Below are 16,803 nucleotides of genomic sequence, written 5' to 3' on the forward strand. Positions count from 1 at the left end.
GGCGAATTTCTGCTATTGTTCTAGTAGTAAGTTTTATTCTATAGAACATTAAGTACATTAACAAGACCAGCATGTTGTTTATATAAGTACATGTAGATCAAAGTATTAAATACAGTTGTGTAAATGGTGAGATTTTTTACATTTTTTTTACATTTGCAAACAAAGCATATTGCAATTTGGAGCGTAAATAGCTACACTTTGGGATCGTATCCAACAGATGACTGTTGGTAGTTGAGCAGCTAGTTGTCTGTGTAAACTTCTACAGATTAGTAAAGTCAGAGAAGCAGAAAACTGGAAGAGAATTCTAAAGTCTAATAGTCCGGGAAAAGACACTATTAGAATACAAGGCTTTCCAGCATTTGTGGACCTCAACATACAGAGATGAGATTTAGCTGCTTGTCGGATTAGTCGCGAGGATGTACATCAAAGGAGCACAAGTGTTGTGTGTTCATCAGAGCACATTCCATTAGAGTACTTGTAAAATAGGCGCAAGGATGTAATATTGTGGCAATCTGACTGAGGTTCGAACTTGGCTAATAATTCGGGACTTATTCGATTTGACTCTTTTTTTTTTTACGCTGTTTAAGCGTGAGAAACTAGAGGTAGATGCCTCCGCCCAGATGTGGCAACAATACTCCATCCCTGAACGAAATGTTTTGTTATGAAGGTATAGCATACTTTCCATAGTAATTTGTGAATAATTTTCTAGCACAGTAGAGGGAGGTTACATTCTTTACAGCAGCCATGGCGATGCCCTTAATGTATTTATTCTAATTTATGTTGCCTATCGATGTTAAGTCAAAGAGTGTGAAGGATTGGCTCTATGGTAGGGGATTATTTGTCATTTACTATGATACACAAATAATGTCAACAGATATTGTAAACAGATATAACTGTTAATTCTAAAACTATCATGGATAAAGAAATGTAGACGTTTTATTAAGAATGTAAACAGATGGAGCTACGAAGTGAAAAAGTACCGAACCCAAATAAGTATTTAAAAGAAACTGCAGCTAAACCAATTAATGCTAAAATATAGTTCTATGAAAAAAAAAAAAAATGAAAAAGAAATTGGCTAGCTCACACCAAATTCTGATCAATTAGATAAACTGCTATCGGCGACATATCTTTGTATTTTGTATTTGTGTAAAACTGTATATTTTAAAAAATAAAATATAAAAATAAAAAGTACAATGAAAAACTATACAGACGGATAGATTGCCTTATCGTTTGTAAAATGCAATTGTTGTACATTATTTAGTTTACTTATAATTTATGAACCATATCTATATCAAATTCATGATTTATGACGAAAGTGCAATTTAGAGGCGCCACTAAATCATACATTTTAAACGCAATGTATTTATTCAATCGTAACATGTTTAGCTTTATACTTGCTCGTAGTATGCATTACATATACAATTTATGTTTATTAGCAAAGTCGTCCTATGTGCGCTAACAACATGATAAAATTAAACACAACTTCAATCTCAACGCCTAACCGAAACAAGTACCATAACCATAAAGAGATTTATCCAACGAATAAAGTTTGTATTTACCTCCCATCGCGAGAGAATGTGACACAAGTTTGGAAGGGGAGGATTGCCCAAGAGGAAGAGCACTTAAATTAGACAGCAAAATGATGTAAGCGATTGTGAAATGGAAAAAGGGTGGAGAAAAAATATAAGGAATATATAGTAATTTCTTATTTCTTATAAATTATGAAACAAATATTTTTTACGTTATTTACTAAGATTATATTAGCGAATATTGTAGTTTTCGGCGCATACAGAGACTGCAGCCAAGATCATCATAACATTTTAATAGAGAATCATCTATATATTAGTACGATAGCTTGTGTGTTGCTTTCTGTGCCACGCTTAAATTCGGATCGTTTATTTCTTATGTAATTCCATTTTTTGCAATAAATAAAGTTTTGGTTTCGGTTTCGATTACAGCTGATAGAACTAAAGTCATTTAATTTTTTTATAAACAATTTTACTAGGAATTCTTCATAATTTTGGTTTCGGGTTCGATTAGAGCTGATGGCACTTCAGTCGTCTATTTTTAAAAATAATTTTACCAAGAATTTTCATGAGTTTTGGTTTCGGTTTCGATTACAGTTGATAGCACTTAAGTCATTTAATTTTTTATAAATAATTTTACTTGGAATTCTTCATAATTTTGGTTTCGGGTTCGATTAGAGCTGATGGCTTTAAGTCATATATTTAAAAAAAATAATTTTACCAAGAATTCCGCATAAGTTTTGGTATCGGTTTCGATTATAGCTAGTGGCACTCCAATAATCTACTTTAAAAAAATAATGTAATCAAAGAATTCTTTATAAATCTTGGTTTCGGTTTCATTTTCGATTTTAGCTGATGCCACCTTAGTCACCTAATTTTTTTATAAATACTTTTATAAACAATTCTTGATAAGTTTTAGTTTCGGTTACGATTATAGCTAAAGGAACTAAATTTGTATATATATATATACATATATATAAATATAAATATATATATTCGTGTATGTATATATATTCGTAAGTTTGAGATTCGGTTTTGATTCAAGCTGATGAACCCAAATCATATAGATATATTTTTTTTATTTTTGAAATCGCAACTTTATAGTATATACAAATCAATAAAACATTAACTCTATAATAATATGTACAAAATCTGCAAGAATTAAAATATTATATTTAAGCATATTTTCGACTTGCCTACGCTTGGCTTGGATAAATACTTTTGCAGTTTTAACAAAAATAACTATAATAATATCAGAGCGTCTCCATTTACACTGAATATCTACAGAATGCCAACATCAATATATTACATACGAATCAATCCCCTGTGGAATTTCCACATGTTCCGTTAGTATTTTCAGTAATGAAATAAATTTATTAACTTTATATTTGAGATTTTCCACAGCCATTCCAATAAATTATTTTCCACCTTATCGAGTTTTAGAGTAAATATCGAATTATTATTATCTGTATCGTCCTGTCCGGCTTATGGCATCGATAATTGCTTTTGATAAAAAGGGACTATCATAGATATTTAGACTAATGCAGGCAATTGACAGTCTAACGTGCTCAATCTCTTCTCTAGTTTTAAATATCAGCAGTTCGTTATGAATGATAAGTGTCCTGGCCTAATAACTTTATCGGATCTTTTATAGATATTTACGTTAATAGTATTAACAAACCGTATTACTGCAGCGAAGTGAGAAATCGTATTAGCTGAATAGGTTGGAATTAAGCGTTTCAATATTCAGTTGTCCAAAAGTGTTAATATACCGTTAGAAATACGAATCAGATCAAATCAAAAAGTGTTTCCAATAGTTATATAAGCTGTTCACATATGACACATACTTACGAAAAAGTATGAAAACAAACAAACAAACTATTGATGTATTCACGATGCATTTTAACAACAGATCAAAGCTTACGGTCTATTGAATTGGCAAGTTTTACTGTTTTTTTTATTTGTATTTGCTGACCTTAGCACATCTCTCGACAGAATTGCAAAGTAAGAAAATTAATGTTTCCATTCATGAACTGACCTTATCAAAATGGGCATATTCTCATTCGGGTTTACATTACGAGAGAATGTTAACCATTTTATTATTCCTTCTGATTTGAATGGATTCAATACCGTCAAATAAACAGTTGTGACCTTTGATCCACGCGCAGCGTTTCTTCTTGCATTCGAAAGAAATAGTCTCAGTTTGAATCACATTCAACTGCTTGGCATTAGATTTAGAATATGAAGTAGACGTCATTTTGGAGAAGCAATTCTTCAGACATGGCTTAAAAGTCAACAAATGATGCCACATGAAATACAAGCCGAAGCATATTTTTTACACTTTGTTTTAGTAACAAATCCATATAAACATCTATGACTTCACTAAATAATACAATCGAACAACGACCACTCAAATATTTGTGAACTCAGACGAAAGCAAACACATTGTACATCGTTGTTGTAACAATATACCAATTGGTTTTAGATGAATAATGAAAATTATATTAAATCTCCATATTGGATTAAAAAATCATATAACATCCATGTAATATATCTCTATGTAATGTAAAAGTTCTTTATTACTTAAAGGCACCAAATTGACACGTAACTTGGCTAAATACGAAATTGTGTAAAGTAATTCAAATTGCTTATGCGTTATGTTTCTTCTGTCATGAACCCATCTTCGTCAATTATTAGTAACTTGCTAAAATACTTCGCGGCATAAATTCTAAAGTCGACACCTAATAATCCTAAATCTAACCGTAACACATTTCGTATTGTTAAGCAGTTTTGATCGAGGAGCACTTAAAAACAAAATGAAGGTTTGACTGAAAAGGTTTTTAGGTTGATCACTTTTATCAATGTTTCTCACCTTAATTTAATGTACATATATTGGATCATTACTGACAAAGAACAGCACGGAACACGTAAGCTCATCTGTATCACATTTAATCTACGATCCAATCATCATCATCATCATCATCATCTAGAATAATAACAATAATATTAACTCTTTAACTTGAAATAATATCAGTAGTATAACATGTCTACGTTGGAATAATTACAAACAAACTAGAAACGTCCATTTAATTAATCGTATACAATGTAGCGTTACGAATATGCATTACACTTCGCGCAAACCAATTGACATACATTTAAACAGGCAAAGTAAACCAATTTTTTAGTGCTTTCTTTATGCTTTCACCTAATTCATTGGACCAGTTCACACATTAGCATGAATGTTTTTCTATACAAAAGTTTGCAAGCGTTTAAAGCCAAGTTGTTTATGGCGAATCGTATTTGCTAGAAATAAAGTCATATTTGTATTATTTGGATTCATCCAACTGCGGAATGTATATTGACTTTGGAACGGAACCCTTCATTTAATCGACGAGAATAAAAAAGATGTTTGAGTTAGACAAGATACGCCCAGAGAAGGTCAGAAATTAAATCAATTGATACGTTGTGAAAATAACACTCAAGCTGAAAACAGTAGTCAGAATATTCCAAATAATACGAATAACCAATTCTCATCTCAAAAATTCAGAAAGGTGATGTCATATTGTCTGAGATAATATAAAGATCATCTTAAATAGCTAAACAAGTGAAACATTTGCCGGATCAAATGAAATATTTTGTCACATAACGATGTCCTTTTAAAAAGGTTTAATTTCAGTTTAAACCAAAAAAGTTATTTCGAAAAATGAAACTTATACTTCCATTATTTACAAAGTAATGTTTTGAAATTATTTCCCAAATTTTATTGTAATATTTTAATTTTACGCATACATTCATTTTTAATTATTCTTTTGTATTTCGTAATATTCTACTCCGATGATATCATAAAAATAAGGAGGAGTTTAGTAATAGCCTTAGTTATATAATAGTCACAGAGTGTGACACGCGTAGGATGTTCGCGATTTTATTATTTAGAAGAAAAACTAAAAAACAAATATTTTGATTCCTGTCTAATCAGCGAAATAAGTGACATTTCTAAAGAAGGCAGAGTTAAGCGAGATCTATGCCTTCGATATATTCGCTTCGTTCCTAAGAATGAGATTAAAAACTAAAGCTAAATTAATCAGTTCAAAGGCAGACGGCAAACAAATCGATATTTTTTCTGGAAGGAAATTCAGTTTCGAAGAAATGTAATTACGCGAGTAGTGTTTGTTTGCATATTTGAAAATCTCAGTTGTATTTGAAATTAAACTATTTAATTATGAGCGTTCGATTTATGCCATTTTGACGACATTATTATTATTATTATTATTATTATTATTATTATTATTATTATTATTATTATTATTATTATTATTATTATTATTATTATTATTATTAAAAGGAAACGTCCTTTTTAGAGAGTAACAATTATAAGCGAATAAAATAGTATTTTATATACTTTAAAAACACCAAATAAAACAGACTTGGCTTTTACATTATGTGTGAAAAAAAAACCCCCAAAAAACAAAAAAAAAAAAACGATTGTTCTAGTAATCTGCAAATAACATACCAAAAGATCCATTTCTTATGCTTTTTTGACCCATTCGACTGAATTTCAAATAGTCACTTAAATAAAAATGTAATTGTTCGTATGTTATATGCAATCTAAAAATACTGATTGACTTGAAATTTTGCTATGGAATTTTGATCAGATCAGATCACTTTTTATTTAAATGTTCTATGAATTTTTTATTTAATAAATTATTTCGTTTTCTTTGTAACGAACTGGTCATTTCATTATATGGGAATTAAGCACCGTTCGCGTGATAATCTTAGTTCTACAAGGTTTTCCCCTTCCCATTTACTTTCTTCATGGGCTAGAGACTTTCTTCCCCCCTCTTTAATTTTTTCTTTGTGCAGTTGCCAGATTGGCCTTTTTAAGGCCAAATTTAGCGAGTTTGGCTTTTTTAAAAAATCATATTTTGTCTGTTAAAATATTTTACTTCAAATTTGTATTTTTTTCTGATTTTAATTGATAATAATTATAAAAGAAAATGTTATAATTAATTTTTCAAACATTTTGGTCTTCAAATACTGTATAAGCTTTTTTGTATTTTGTCTCTTTCATTAATATTTTACAAATATATTTGATAGCATTTATTAGTGAAAGTTTACAAATAAATATTCCTGAATTTAATTGGGCATTTTAAGTTTTAACTTTTATTTTCAACGGTTCCACAAAAAATTTATTTGATAGTAACTATTAAAGACACAGAATTAAGTATTTTATGTTATTAAGAGGAACAGCACAGTGAATGTGATATTTACATAACAACTAATATGTAAACTGCAGAGTGTATTAGTAATGTTCTTAGATGCAAAAGTCCTCCAAAGAAGACCATGATTTCAATTTCACAGTTCACGTCTTTACTTCACTGTTTTAAAATACAATACACAATTATTTTAAAACACAAACATGAAATTCTTTGTGAAATAGTCACGTGATGAATATCAGTAGATGAATACGCTTCTGTCGTTATATTGTATTTTTAGTTTGATTTCGAAAGAATCGAAACCGTTTATTCAGATATATTAGAATTGAAATATTTATTGCATATACAAGCATATAATTCTAAGCATAGGAAATGGTTTTGTTTGATTGACATAATGCTTTTTTCAAAAAAATGTTTTACAAGCAGTAATCAGACATTATTGATCTCTACTTCGTGATGCAGATGAGGAGGTATCTCTCTTGTGAATATCTTTCATGAGATTATCATTAAATACTAGATCACTAGTGACATGATGCGTCAATATTGATTTTGCACAAGCACACACATATATCTGTATGAACGTATTTTACAATATTTAAAAATGTATTTATAAAAATTTTGAACTCCCAATTCTTTATGAAAACTTTTTGAAATTTAAATATGAGTAAAAAGATACATAATCATCAACGATTAAAATACAAAAATTAGTTAAAAATATTAGAATATATATGAAACTTGCCGTGTTAAACAGGTAAGCATTGTAATGTTATAGCAGACCCCCCCATTTAGTTTTCTAGTAGTCCTTTTTCTCAGGTTCTGGATATGACCTTAAACTATATCCGATGGTGAGGCGCCAGCTTGCAGGCTCTGGGGAGTGTGGAGCCACCCTTTAATTGCCATTGCTCCCAGGTCCACTCTGACCCGGAGTGGTAGTACCTGTTAGGGTCCCAACTATGGGTTAAATAGAAACTGACTTGCAAAAAACAAATATATTCTATAAAAAATTTTTTATTCAATATCACCGGACTCGGCATTAAATAACCTAAAAAGGGTTGATATGCCGTAAAACAACCAACCAACCAACCAACTTTTTTCTCATCTCTTATAATCTTCTATTATCTGGGAGAGCCGACGTTTTCCGGGATTGAAATACCACACCGTTCCATACGTTTATTGCCATCGAAATTGGTTAAATCGCACGTTTTTAATCAAATTAATTGAGTGCCTGCTCTAGTTAGCGCTCCCCACACCTTTGCAGTGTACCAAGGAAAAGCTTCCCATACTTCCCTCCAGTCTAAAATACATTGTAATCTACACTGCACTGTATAGCACTTTCTGTTTATTTTATAATATTATCTGTAAATAATGGCTTTAATTACAGTTTAAATTGGTTATTTCAAGAATTATTGTCCAAGTTTGCTCTAAACAGAAACACATTCCTATCTTATCAAATAAACAACTATTATTTTTACGAAAGGACTTTTATATAATAAATTGAATTAAAGTTAAACGATCAGACGTCAAGTATCATGGTTCAATTGTGCTTAAAAATATTAATTTCGAGGTGTCCATGGCTTATAAATGAATCTACATTTGATTTCATAAGCTGGACCTTTCTGCTTGTGCGGTGATAAAACTTCGCAAATGAACTTATGATGCTAGGTTGCATAAAAGTGTAAAATCGGACTTCCTTTTGAAATCGGATTTTTTCGATTATCGATTTTCTAGGCATTCCGAGACAAAACTCATATAGAAACATAATCAGGCACATCAAGTACCTTCGTGTGAAAAAAAAAATATTGACCCAGCCGTTTCCAAACTCTGACGCACACGCACGCAAATATCTTTCTTTTATATAAGATTAGATGGATAGATATAGAAATATTTACATCATTATTTGCCTATCAATACTTTTCTTATAATTCGCCCTTTATTAGTCCCTTTTCCACCATGTGAAGCATTCGCTTGCTGTTGAACATTGTGCTCTGTAACAAGCCATAAATCTAACAATATCGTAAGACGTTTAAGAGTATATATATATATATATATATATATATATATATATATATATATATATATATATGGACATTTATACAAAATAAATAAACCTACCATGTCTTAAAGATTTTTTCTCATTTTCGTCCTTATTGATATGATGATATAATAAATTTCTATGTAAATTTTATTCCTAATCTTTATATATATATATATATATATATATATATATATATATATATATATATATATATATATATATCTTTGTATATATATATATATATATATAAATAATTAATCAATGTTAATAATTTTCATACGTGAAACAGCCAATTAATTTTAACGGCGTTCATACAAGATATCCTTGTAGCGAAGTAGGGCAAGACATACTTTTTATTTAAAACATATTTATTTAAATTATAATTATATTATAAAAAAATTATTTATTAATATTATGATTATTATTTAAAGGAAATATTATTATTTATTTATATTATAATTATATTATAACATATGTATTTATATTATATACATTTAACACTTATGTGTCGTTACGCATTCATGTTTCGGTCAACTAGTTATAAGTACATAGAAGCCAATCCAAACGATACTGCTTATACAAAAGTAGAGTCATTATTGCCCCTCTCTCTCTCTCTCTCTTTTCTCTCTCTTTTCTTTCTCTCTATCTCCTTCTGTCTCTCTCTTTATAAATATATAAATTTATATATATATATATATATATATATATATATATATATATATATATATATGTACTAGACTACCCGTGACCCGCTTGGTCAGTATATGTGATAGCTGATTATGGACTAGTGAGTATACAGAATTAATGTATAAAAGTGCAAGTGAGTATATAGATATTGTGTATAAACGCGCAAAAATTGAATGCACACAAACATGGCGACCAATGAAAACAGTACGGAATACATTGGATTATAATAATTTAGATTAAATAAAAAAAATCCTTTATAATTTGTAAAAATCCTTTGTAATCCGGTGAAAAAAAATGAAAACAATTATGCTAACTATTACATGTCTCGTTTACCGCTACATGACTAAGAAGTGGTTTATCATACTACGTTAAATTTGAATTATTAAAAAAAATCCTTTTTTTATATTTGAAACATATTAACCCACCAAAATTAGATTTTGACGACTTTTTAGGAGGTAAACTACACTGTTTGATTGTAAAAAAAACAACGATTTTTTAAAAATATGTAAATTGGTTAAGTATTTTTTTTACATTAGAAAAACATATTTGCTTTGTTTTGTTTGTGTTTGAAAACAATTCCAACTTTCAATGAAAAATACAAATAAAAGGCGGTCGTGTGAGAAATTGCCCCACTTTTAAATTCTACAATTTACACTTTTTTCACGTTTATATCATCGATAACCAACTTATTGTTGGAGACGCCCAATGGAGTATCTTATGACGTCACTTTCTCTGGTGACGTCACTTCCGGTATCGGATACCGGTGTCTGGCAGCGTGAGAATGGCACTCGACAAAGCATGTCGTGTGGTATTACTCAACTCGCTTTGCCTGTAATCTATGTGAATGCATGTTTTCCCTAAAAGTCCTTTGTTCCTTTCGTTTATTACCATTTAACCTCATAACAACTAGCGACGACGGATTCGACTTTCACACGGGTTAACTCCACAAAAAAAGTCTAATTGACTTCAAAAGATCTTCGAATTTATGAGCTAAAAAGTCAGCCGGCAATTACGTTCTAAATACAAAAGCCTAAAAAAACAGAAACGAACAGACATCGACACAATTGTAAGTAATCTTTTTGTCTCTATATTTAAATTGAAAAGAACTGTACGAAACGTATTTTTGTGATGTTTAAACATTTATTTGGTTTCCTATTGAAAGAAGGAAAAAGAGAAAAATGTTTACCCAATTTTCACCACGAGAACAATTCTTTTGTAAACCGTCGACTGTTTAATCGTATGCAAAGTTGAACATTAAAATAAAATAGTAAAGTTTTTTTTTGCCTTTGTTTTGTGCTGCTAATTTATGCAATATTTTAACGGGAGAGAGATGTTTTCCCCCTTTTCGTTTTACTTGGACTAAAAGAAAGATACTATTTTCATTGAGTGGAATTTTCTGAAATATTCTATTTTTAACTGTCTGTTCTAAAGTGAAACACTTTTTTTCTTCCGCGTGGGACTACTCCCTCCCACACACATAAAAAACAAAAACACAGCCATTTTGGTTAACTGCCAGACAATTCCAAAAGTATTTTTATTCTTTTGCAACTGTAGTATGACAGTACATTTTTTTGTTTTTGTTTCGCAAGTAAATTTTTTTTTGTCCACCCTCATATTGGGTGATTTCTAAGGTTTTTACCAAGAAGCAAGGGATAAATTGCTCCCTCCTCATACGCACACACTCAAGGAAAGTACATTTTATTTTTATTTTATTTTTTTATGTTTTTATCTCTCTTCTCCAGTCAAAAGCAGAAATAATTTTTTAGTGCGTTTGGAAAAAATGCCATTAAAAGATGGAGGACGTTAAAGCAGTATTAATACAGCTAATCAAGCTCGGATGGACCAACAGCAGAAAGCTGAGGAAAATTTAAAAGTACGTGATAAACAGCTCCAGTTACAATTTCAAGAGATGCAACAAGCATTGGAGGAGAAAATGCTACTTCAACAACAGAGACAAGGAGAGCTATTGTATAAAATATTCGATAGAACGGAACACAGGGACACCAGTTTTGCTTTTTCCCAAAGTACAATATGGAACGCTATAGAAACGTTCAACTACCAACCGGAAGTGGATGGCACGTTTGACGCTTTCTATCGGAGATATGTGGACCTATTCACCGTGGATTGTCAAGAGTGGAGCAACGCTAAGAATGTTCGCCTACTTTTGAGGAAATTAGGGACCACAGAACATAGCAAGTTTGTTGATTATATTCTCCCCAGGAAGACGAGTGACTTGGAATTTTTTGAAACGGTCAAACTTTTATCCGAACTGTTCAGCCCAAATTCTACGCTCTTTCATAGAAGATGGAAACGCTTGAACCTGCAAAAAAGCGACGACGATGATTACCTAACCTTCGCGTCCGTGGTAAATAAACACTGTGATGATTTCCGTCTATATGACTTATCGGCAGACGACTTCAAGTGTTTAATTTTTGCGCAGGGTCTTGTCTCATCCAAAAACGCTGAGATTAGACGACGTGTTCTTTCTAGACTTGGGAGCGAACAGGGCCTCGTCCTCCAGAAGTTGGCCGAGGATTGTCAACGGGTAGTCTGCGTAAGGAACAACTCGCGTCACGTCGAGGAGTCAGGCGAAACATTCATTAGAAGGACGAACTTCAGACCGGAAAAATAGTCACCCCGAAAAAGCAAAGCTGGAAGTAAGTAAACTCAGGTTACACCTAATAAGTACCACCTAGTCACAAGACCTGGACCCCCTACAAGCCTGTGCTATCGCTGCAGCGGGAAACATTGGTCGATAATGTTTTTACAAACATAAGTCCTGCAACTAATGTGACAGAAAGGGCCACAAACTGACCCAGTGCTGAAAGAACAAGTTTAAGAACAGCGTCCGACAGACTATATTCGACTTGGATTCGGATAAGAACCGGTACAAATATGTCAAAGTTAACATCGCAAATCCAGATCAGATCCATCACTAACCTTAAGACGTGAAGAAGGCACAAGGGGCCCCAACAGATGAAGCACTTCAACAAAATATCTACACGTGTATAGGATTAAGCCCAACCCGAACACACCAACAGCAGTCTCACTTGCAGAAATGATGTTTGCGCGGAAAGTGAGATCCGTTTTTGACAAGCACTTATCCAAACAGTCAAGACCACTAGTGACCACTTATGTACCCATTACACGTTTCATACCAGGTGAAAGAGTGTTTTCAAAAGTTATAAAAGCACATCATTCTGGGGGGGGGTACAATTACTAAGAGAGCCGATGATATAGTATGTATCATCCAAGGACCAACATATACCCACTAACGTCACGAGAACCAACTAAGCAGATGTCGATCAGTTGAAACCATCAACCGTCCACCATTGGAAAATGAGCCGATTGACAGTGTCTTCGAAACTTTTGATCTTGAACCTCCTCAACTGACACCTGAACTACGGAGGTCGTTCCGTAAGAGAAAGTTTACCGTGCCATTGATGGTAAACCCTAAAAGGAAGAGGTACCAACAGCTTATACGAACAAAAAGCTTGCGAGGGGTGTGTTGGAGATGCCCCTCTATGTGATTAATGGACTATTTCATGACGTCACTTTCTCTGGTGGCGTTACTTCCGGTATCGGATACCGGTGCCTAGCAGCGTGAGATTGGCACGCGACCAAGCAGGTCGTGCGCACAGGCCCAACCGTTGAGGATTGGTATTGCTCAACTCGCTTTGCCTGTAATATATGTGAATACATGTTTCGTTCCTAAAAATCCTGTGTTCCTTCCGTTTATTACCATTTAACCCCATAACACTTATCTTTTAGATAAAAAAATGACTTTTCTGCCTTTCCACGAAGTCATGTTGAACAAAGTCAACTTTTAATCAGAAGAAAGCTGTTGTATTTCAATTCACTTAGCTAAGTATAGAGTTTTCCTTTCTCACACGCATATACCTGCATTATGACGCCCCTTTTATGGGACCTATTTTTATTTCTATTTTGAATAAATATTTGCGTAAAAGTTATCCATAGACATAATTTCTTGTTAACTAGCAGTCATCAGCATGGCTTAATTGAGCCCACATCTGCATTTTCTGTTCTCTGACATTTTACCACTTGACTACACAGTCTTGCCTGAAAATATGTACTGTTTTTATCGCTTACATATTAAATTAATTTTCCTTTTGGTGCAGTGTGGAACGTAGTGGTATTCAATTTCAATACCCTTTTTTTAAAAATATAAACAAGAATATCTCTCCTGCAAGGGAGGGTAATATTTTACAATATAAGTTAAGTAGATTTGAGTAAAATGGCGGTGTTTCCATGCTAGTACCATCGCTAATAAAATGATCTATATGTCTATGAAAGTGAGAATGTGTGTGCGATGATACTTCCCAACCTATATACTCAACGGATTTTTCATCTACAGACTTGAAATTTGGTATCCAGAGTAATCAAACATGTAGAAAACTTTTTAATCGGTTTTCATCCGGAAAAGGGCTGCTAAGGGGTCAAAATTGAACAAGTCATCGGATTTTTATCTGTTTGTCAACTATTTCACGAATGAGCATGAGTGGCCGTAAAACATGACAACTTCTATATGTTAAGAATTTGAAAACACTTTCTAAAAATCATGGCAAGCTGGCCTAATGGTTATCATACTTGACTCACTTTCTTTAGGTTTTGGTTTCGATCTCAGCTCGATTTTTTGTTTGCTTACAGGAAGTGAACTGTTTAGAAAAAATCTTAATACTCGCCTGCACATGTCTCAGTTTCTTTATTAATAAGAATATAATTGTCATGCGTATTTTACAACCAGGCAACACCAGGTGGCCTGCTAGTATATATATATATATATATATATATATATATATATATATATGTATATATATTTAATATAAAGCTGAATGTCTGTGTGTATGTGTGTGTGTCTGGTCACGAATAGGCTCCTATATGGTTGATTATTATAGAAAACTGATCACATATAATGATAGAAGATGTATCGAGACACAGAAATGGGTATGTTTGATATGTCATAATGATGATTCATTAAAATTGTGGGGTCCACGTACGCGCCTGGTCCACAAAGTATGGAAATAAAAAATTAAAAATTAAAACAAAAACGTTTACAAGTGTTTTTGATATAGATGCACATAATAATACTTTGATAAGTATGTTTTAACTTAAATAGGGTGATATAATAAAATTGTGCAGGATGCGTTCGCGCCTGGCCTCCATAGAATGGAAATAGGCACACACTTTTATAAAGAATTTTCATATCTATCTGCGTAAGTATACTTTGATGATGATATTTCAGTTTGAAGAAATATGGTATAATAAAATTATGGGGTGTTCGTTCGCGCCTGACCTCCATAGAATGGAAATATGTCACAAAGTTTAACAATGTTTTTTAAATATAGATCCACAGAATATTGTGATAAGTGTTTCAGTGTAGAACAGGTATGCTATAATAAATTATGGAGTTTATGTATTTTATTTTTACTGTCATCATATTTTGCTTTGGTTTTGATACCCCCAAATTCGAAGCTATCTCTTTACAACCCTTCATTTTCATAACCTATCATACTTTCATAAATCAGAGTGCATTTTCTGTAGGCTGTTTTTGAACCCAGTCAACGACGGGTACTTTTGCTAGGATATATATATATATATTATTGAATTAAATATTAAAACAATCCTCTGTCCGCTAATTTTAACCTCTTGGACGCACGATTTTTCCTAGTGTAAAATATTTTTGAACAATTTTCTTTTGTCAATCAGTTAGGAAAAACGAAATTAGATTTTTACTGTACAGGTAAACTAGCTGTTTTCGATCATTATTGATTCACTCAAACGATGATATATTTTTCTGCCACGCACTCGTAATTATACGTTGCTGTCGACCTGATGTATAGGTCTTCTCAGGTGTTAGTTTATTGCTACCATGAAATGTAAACAGACTGCAGATGTATTTTGTAGGTTAACGTACCCTTTTACTAATGCGCAGACATTTTCAAACCTTACTTGACCTTTGGTCTAACCTTCTGGAGAGGAGGCAAATCCTTTAATAATGAAGTCTCATGACTTGTGTGATATGATGATTGGTTTCATGATGAGCATTGCAAATTCAATAATCAATCATCCACCTTTCATATTGGATTCTGCTAACCACAGAGTTATCATATTAATTATACGTACTGTACTTGACAATGAGCTCTACAGCTAACCGAAAAATCACACCTCTGCATAGAATATAACACGAGGACGTAATTAATGTGTGACCCCCGAATATTACAGGCAAAAGGTAAACATAACAAAATACCTCGGCAATTTTTCATCTTGTAATCCCACATGTATTAGAAATTGAAACTGAATATTTTTCTCCAATTTAATTTGCCTGAAGAATATGAGAAACTCCTCGGGCTGAGATATAATTTAGATTACACTTGTGTGCATATTGGATCGAATTCACAATCGCTAGCTTGGAGGATAAATCAGATACACATCTCAAGTTAGGTTAGAACTCCACCTAACCGTGTTCATTTGAGTAGGAAGAGTTAACTAAAGATGCCGGTTTAATAGATTTGCTTGAAATACTGGTTCTCAGGCAAAGTAATGCGTTCTAAGCTGTAGCTGGCGTGTTTTTTATATTTAATTTTAAATCTTTTTTTAATAGACATAATATCGATACGGGAATCGACTAAACACACATCATGTTCTACTGCTTCTAAGAATCCGACTTGCTGCCGAGCGGCAAGTCTAGCTGTGAAGAGATTTTGCTAACTACATAACCCCTACCCTATCGTTCCACTCGTTTCGTATTCGCCGACTCTCAGTCTTTTTCTAAAAGCTGTGTCATTGCAACCTTCTATGCGTCTGACACGCAAAACTTTAGACAATACTGACGATCGATTGTTTTGAAAGGTTCCCAAAAAGAAGAAAAAAAGATTGCTGACATCATTGCTGCCGACATCATGTCTTTCTGCTTTCTATTTTTGTCGGTCATTTTTTTCAACGATCTTTAAAATTCACACTTTGTATTTTTTTAGATATTCTTTTCTTTGTATTCTCCGTTTTTTTTTCGTTAGTTTTTCTCAATAAATTTATTTTCGTCTCATTCACTCTTTATTCTTTATTGTTTTTTAAGAATCAGACTTCAAAATATTGTTTTTTTGTCCCCTTGTTTTATTTTAAACTGTTAATTTCGATTGATGTTCATGACGTCATGATGCTCATTTAAATTAAAGTGAATTGATCATCAAATAACACTTTCGACTTTTCTGTTACACCATAGTTGCAATAGCCTCCAGATTCCTACTTCCATTTTTCAATGTAATCTATCATGCATCATTTATATGAATATTTGTCTATTCGCATTTTACGAATTCCTCATCTA

The sequence above is a fragment of the Euprymna scolopes genome, chromosome 13 (genome assembly GCF_053919585.1).
Source record: "Euprymna scolopes isolate OS-2025 chromosome 13, ASM5391958v1, whole genome shotgun sequence".
NCBI lineage: Eukaryota > Metazoa > Mollusca > Cephalopoda > Sepiida > Sepiolidae > Euprymna > Euprymna scolopes.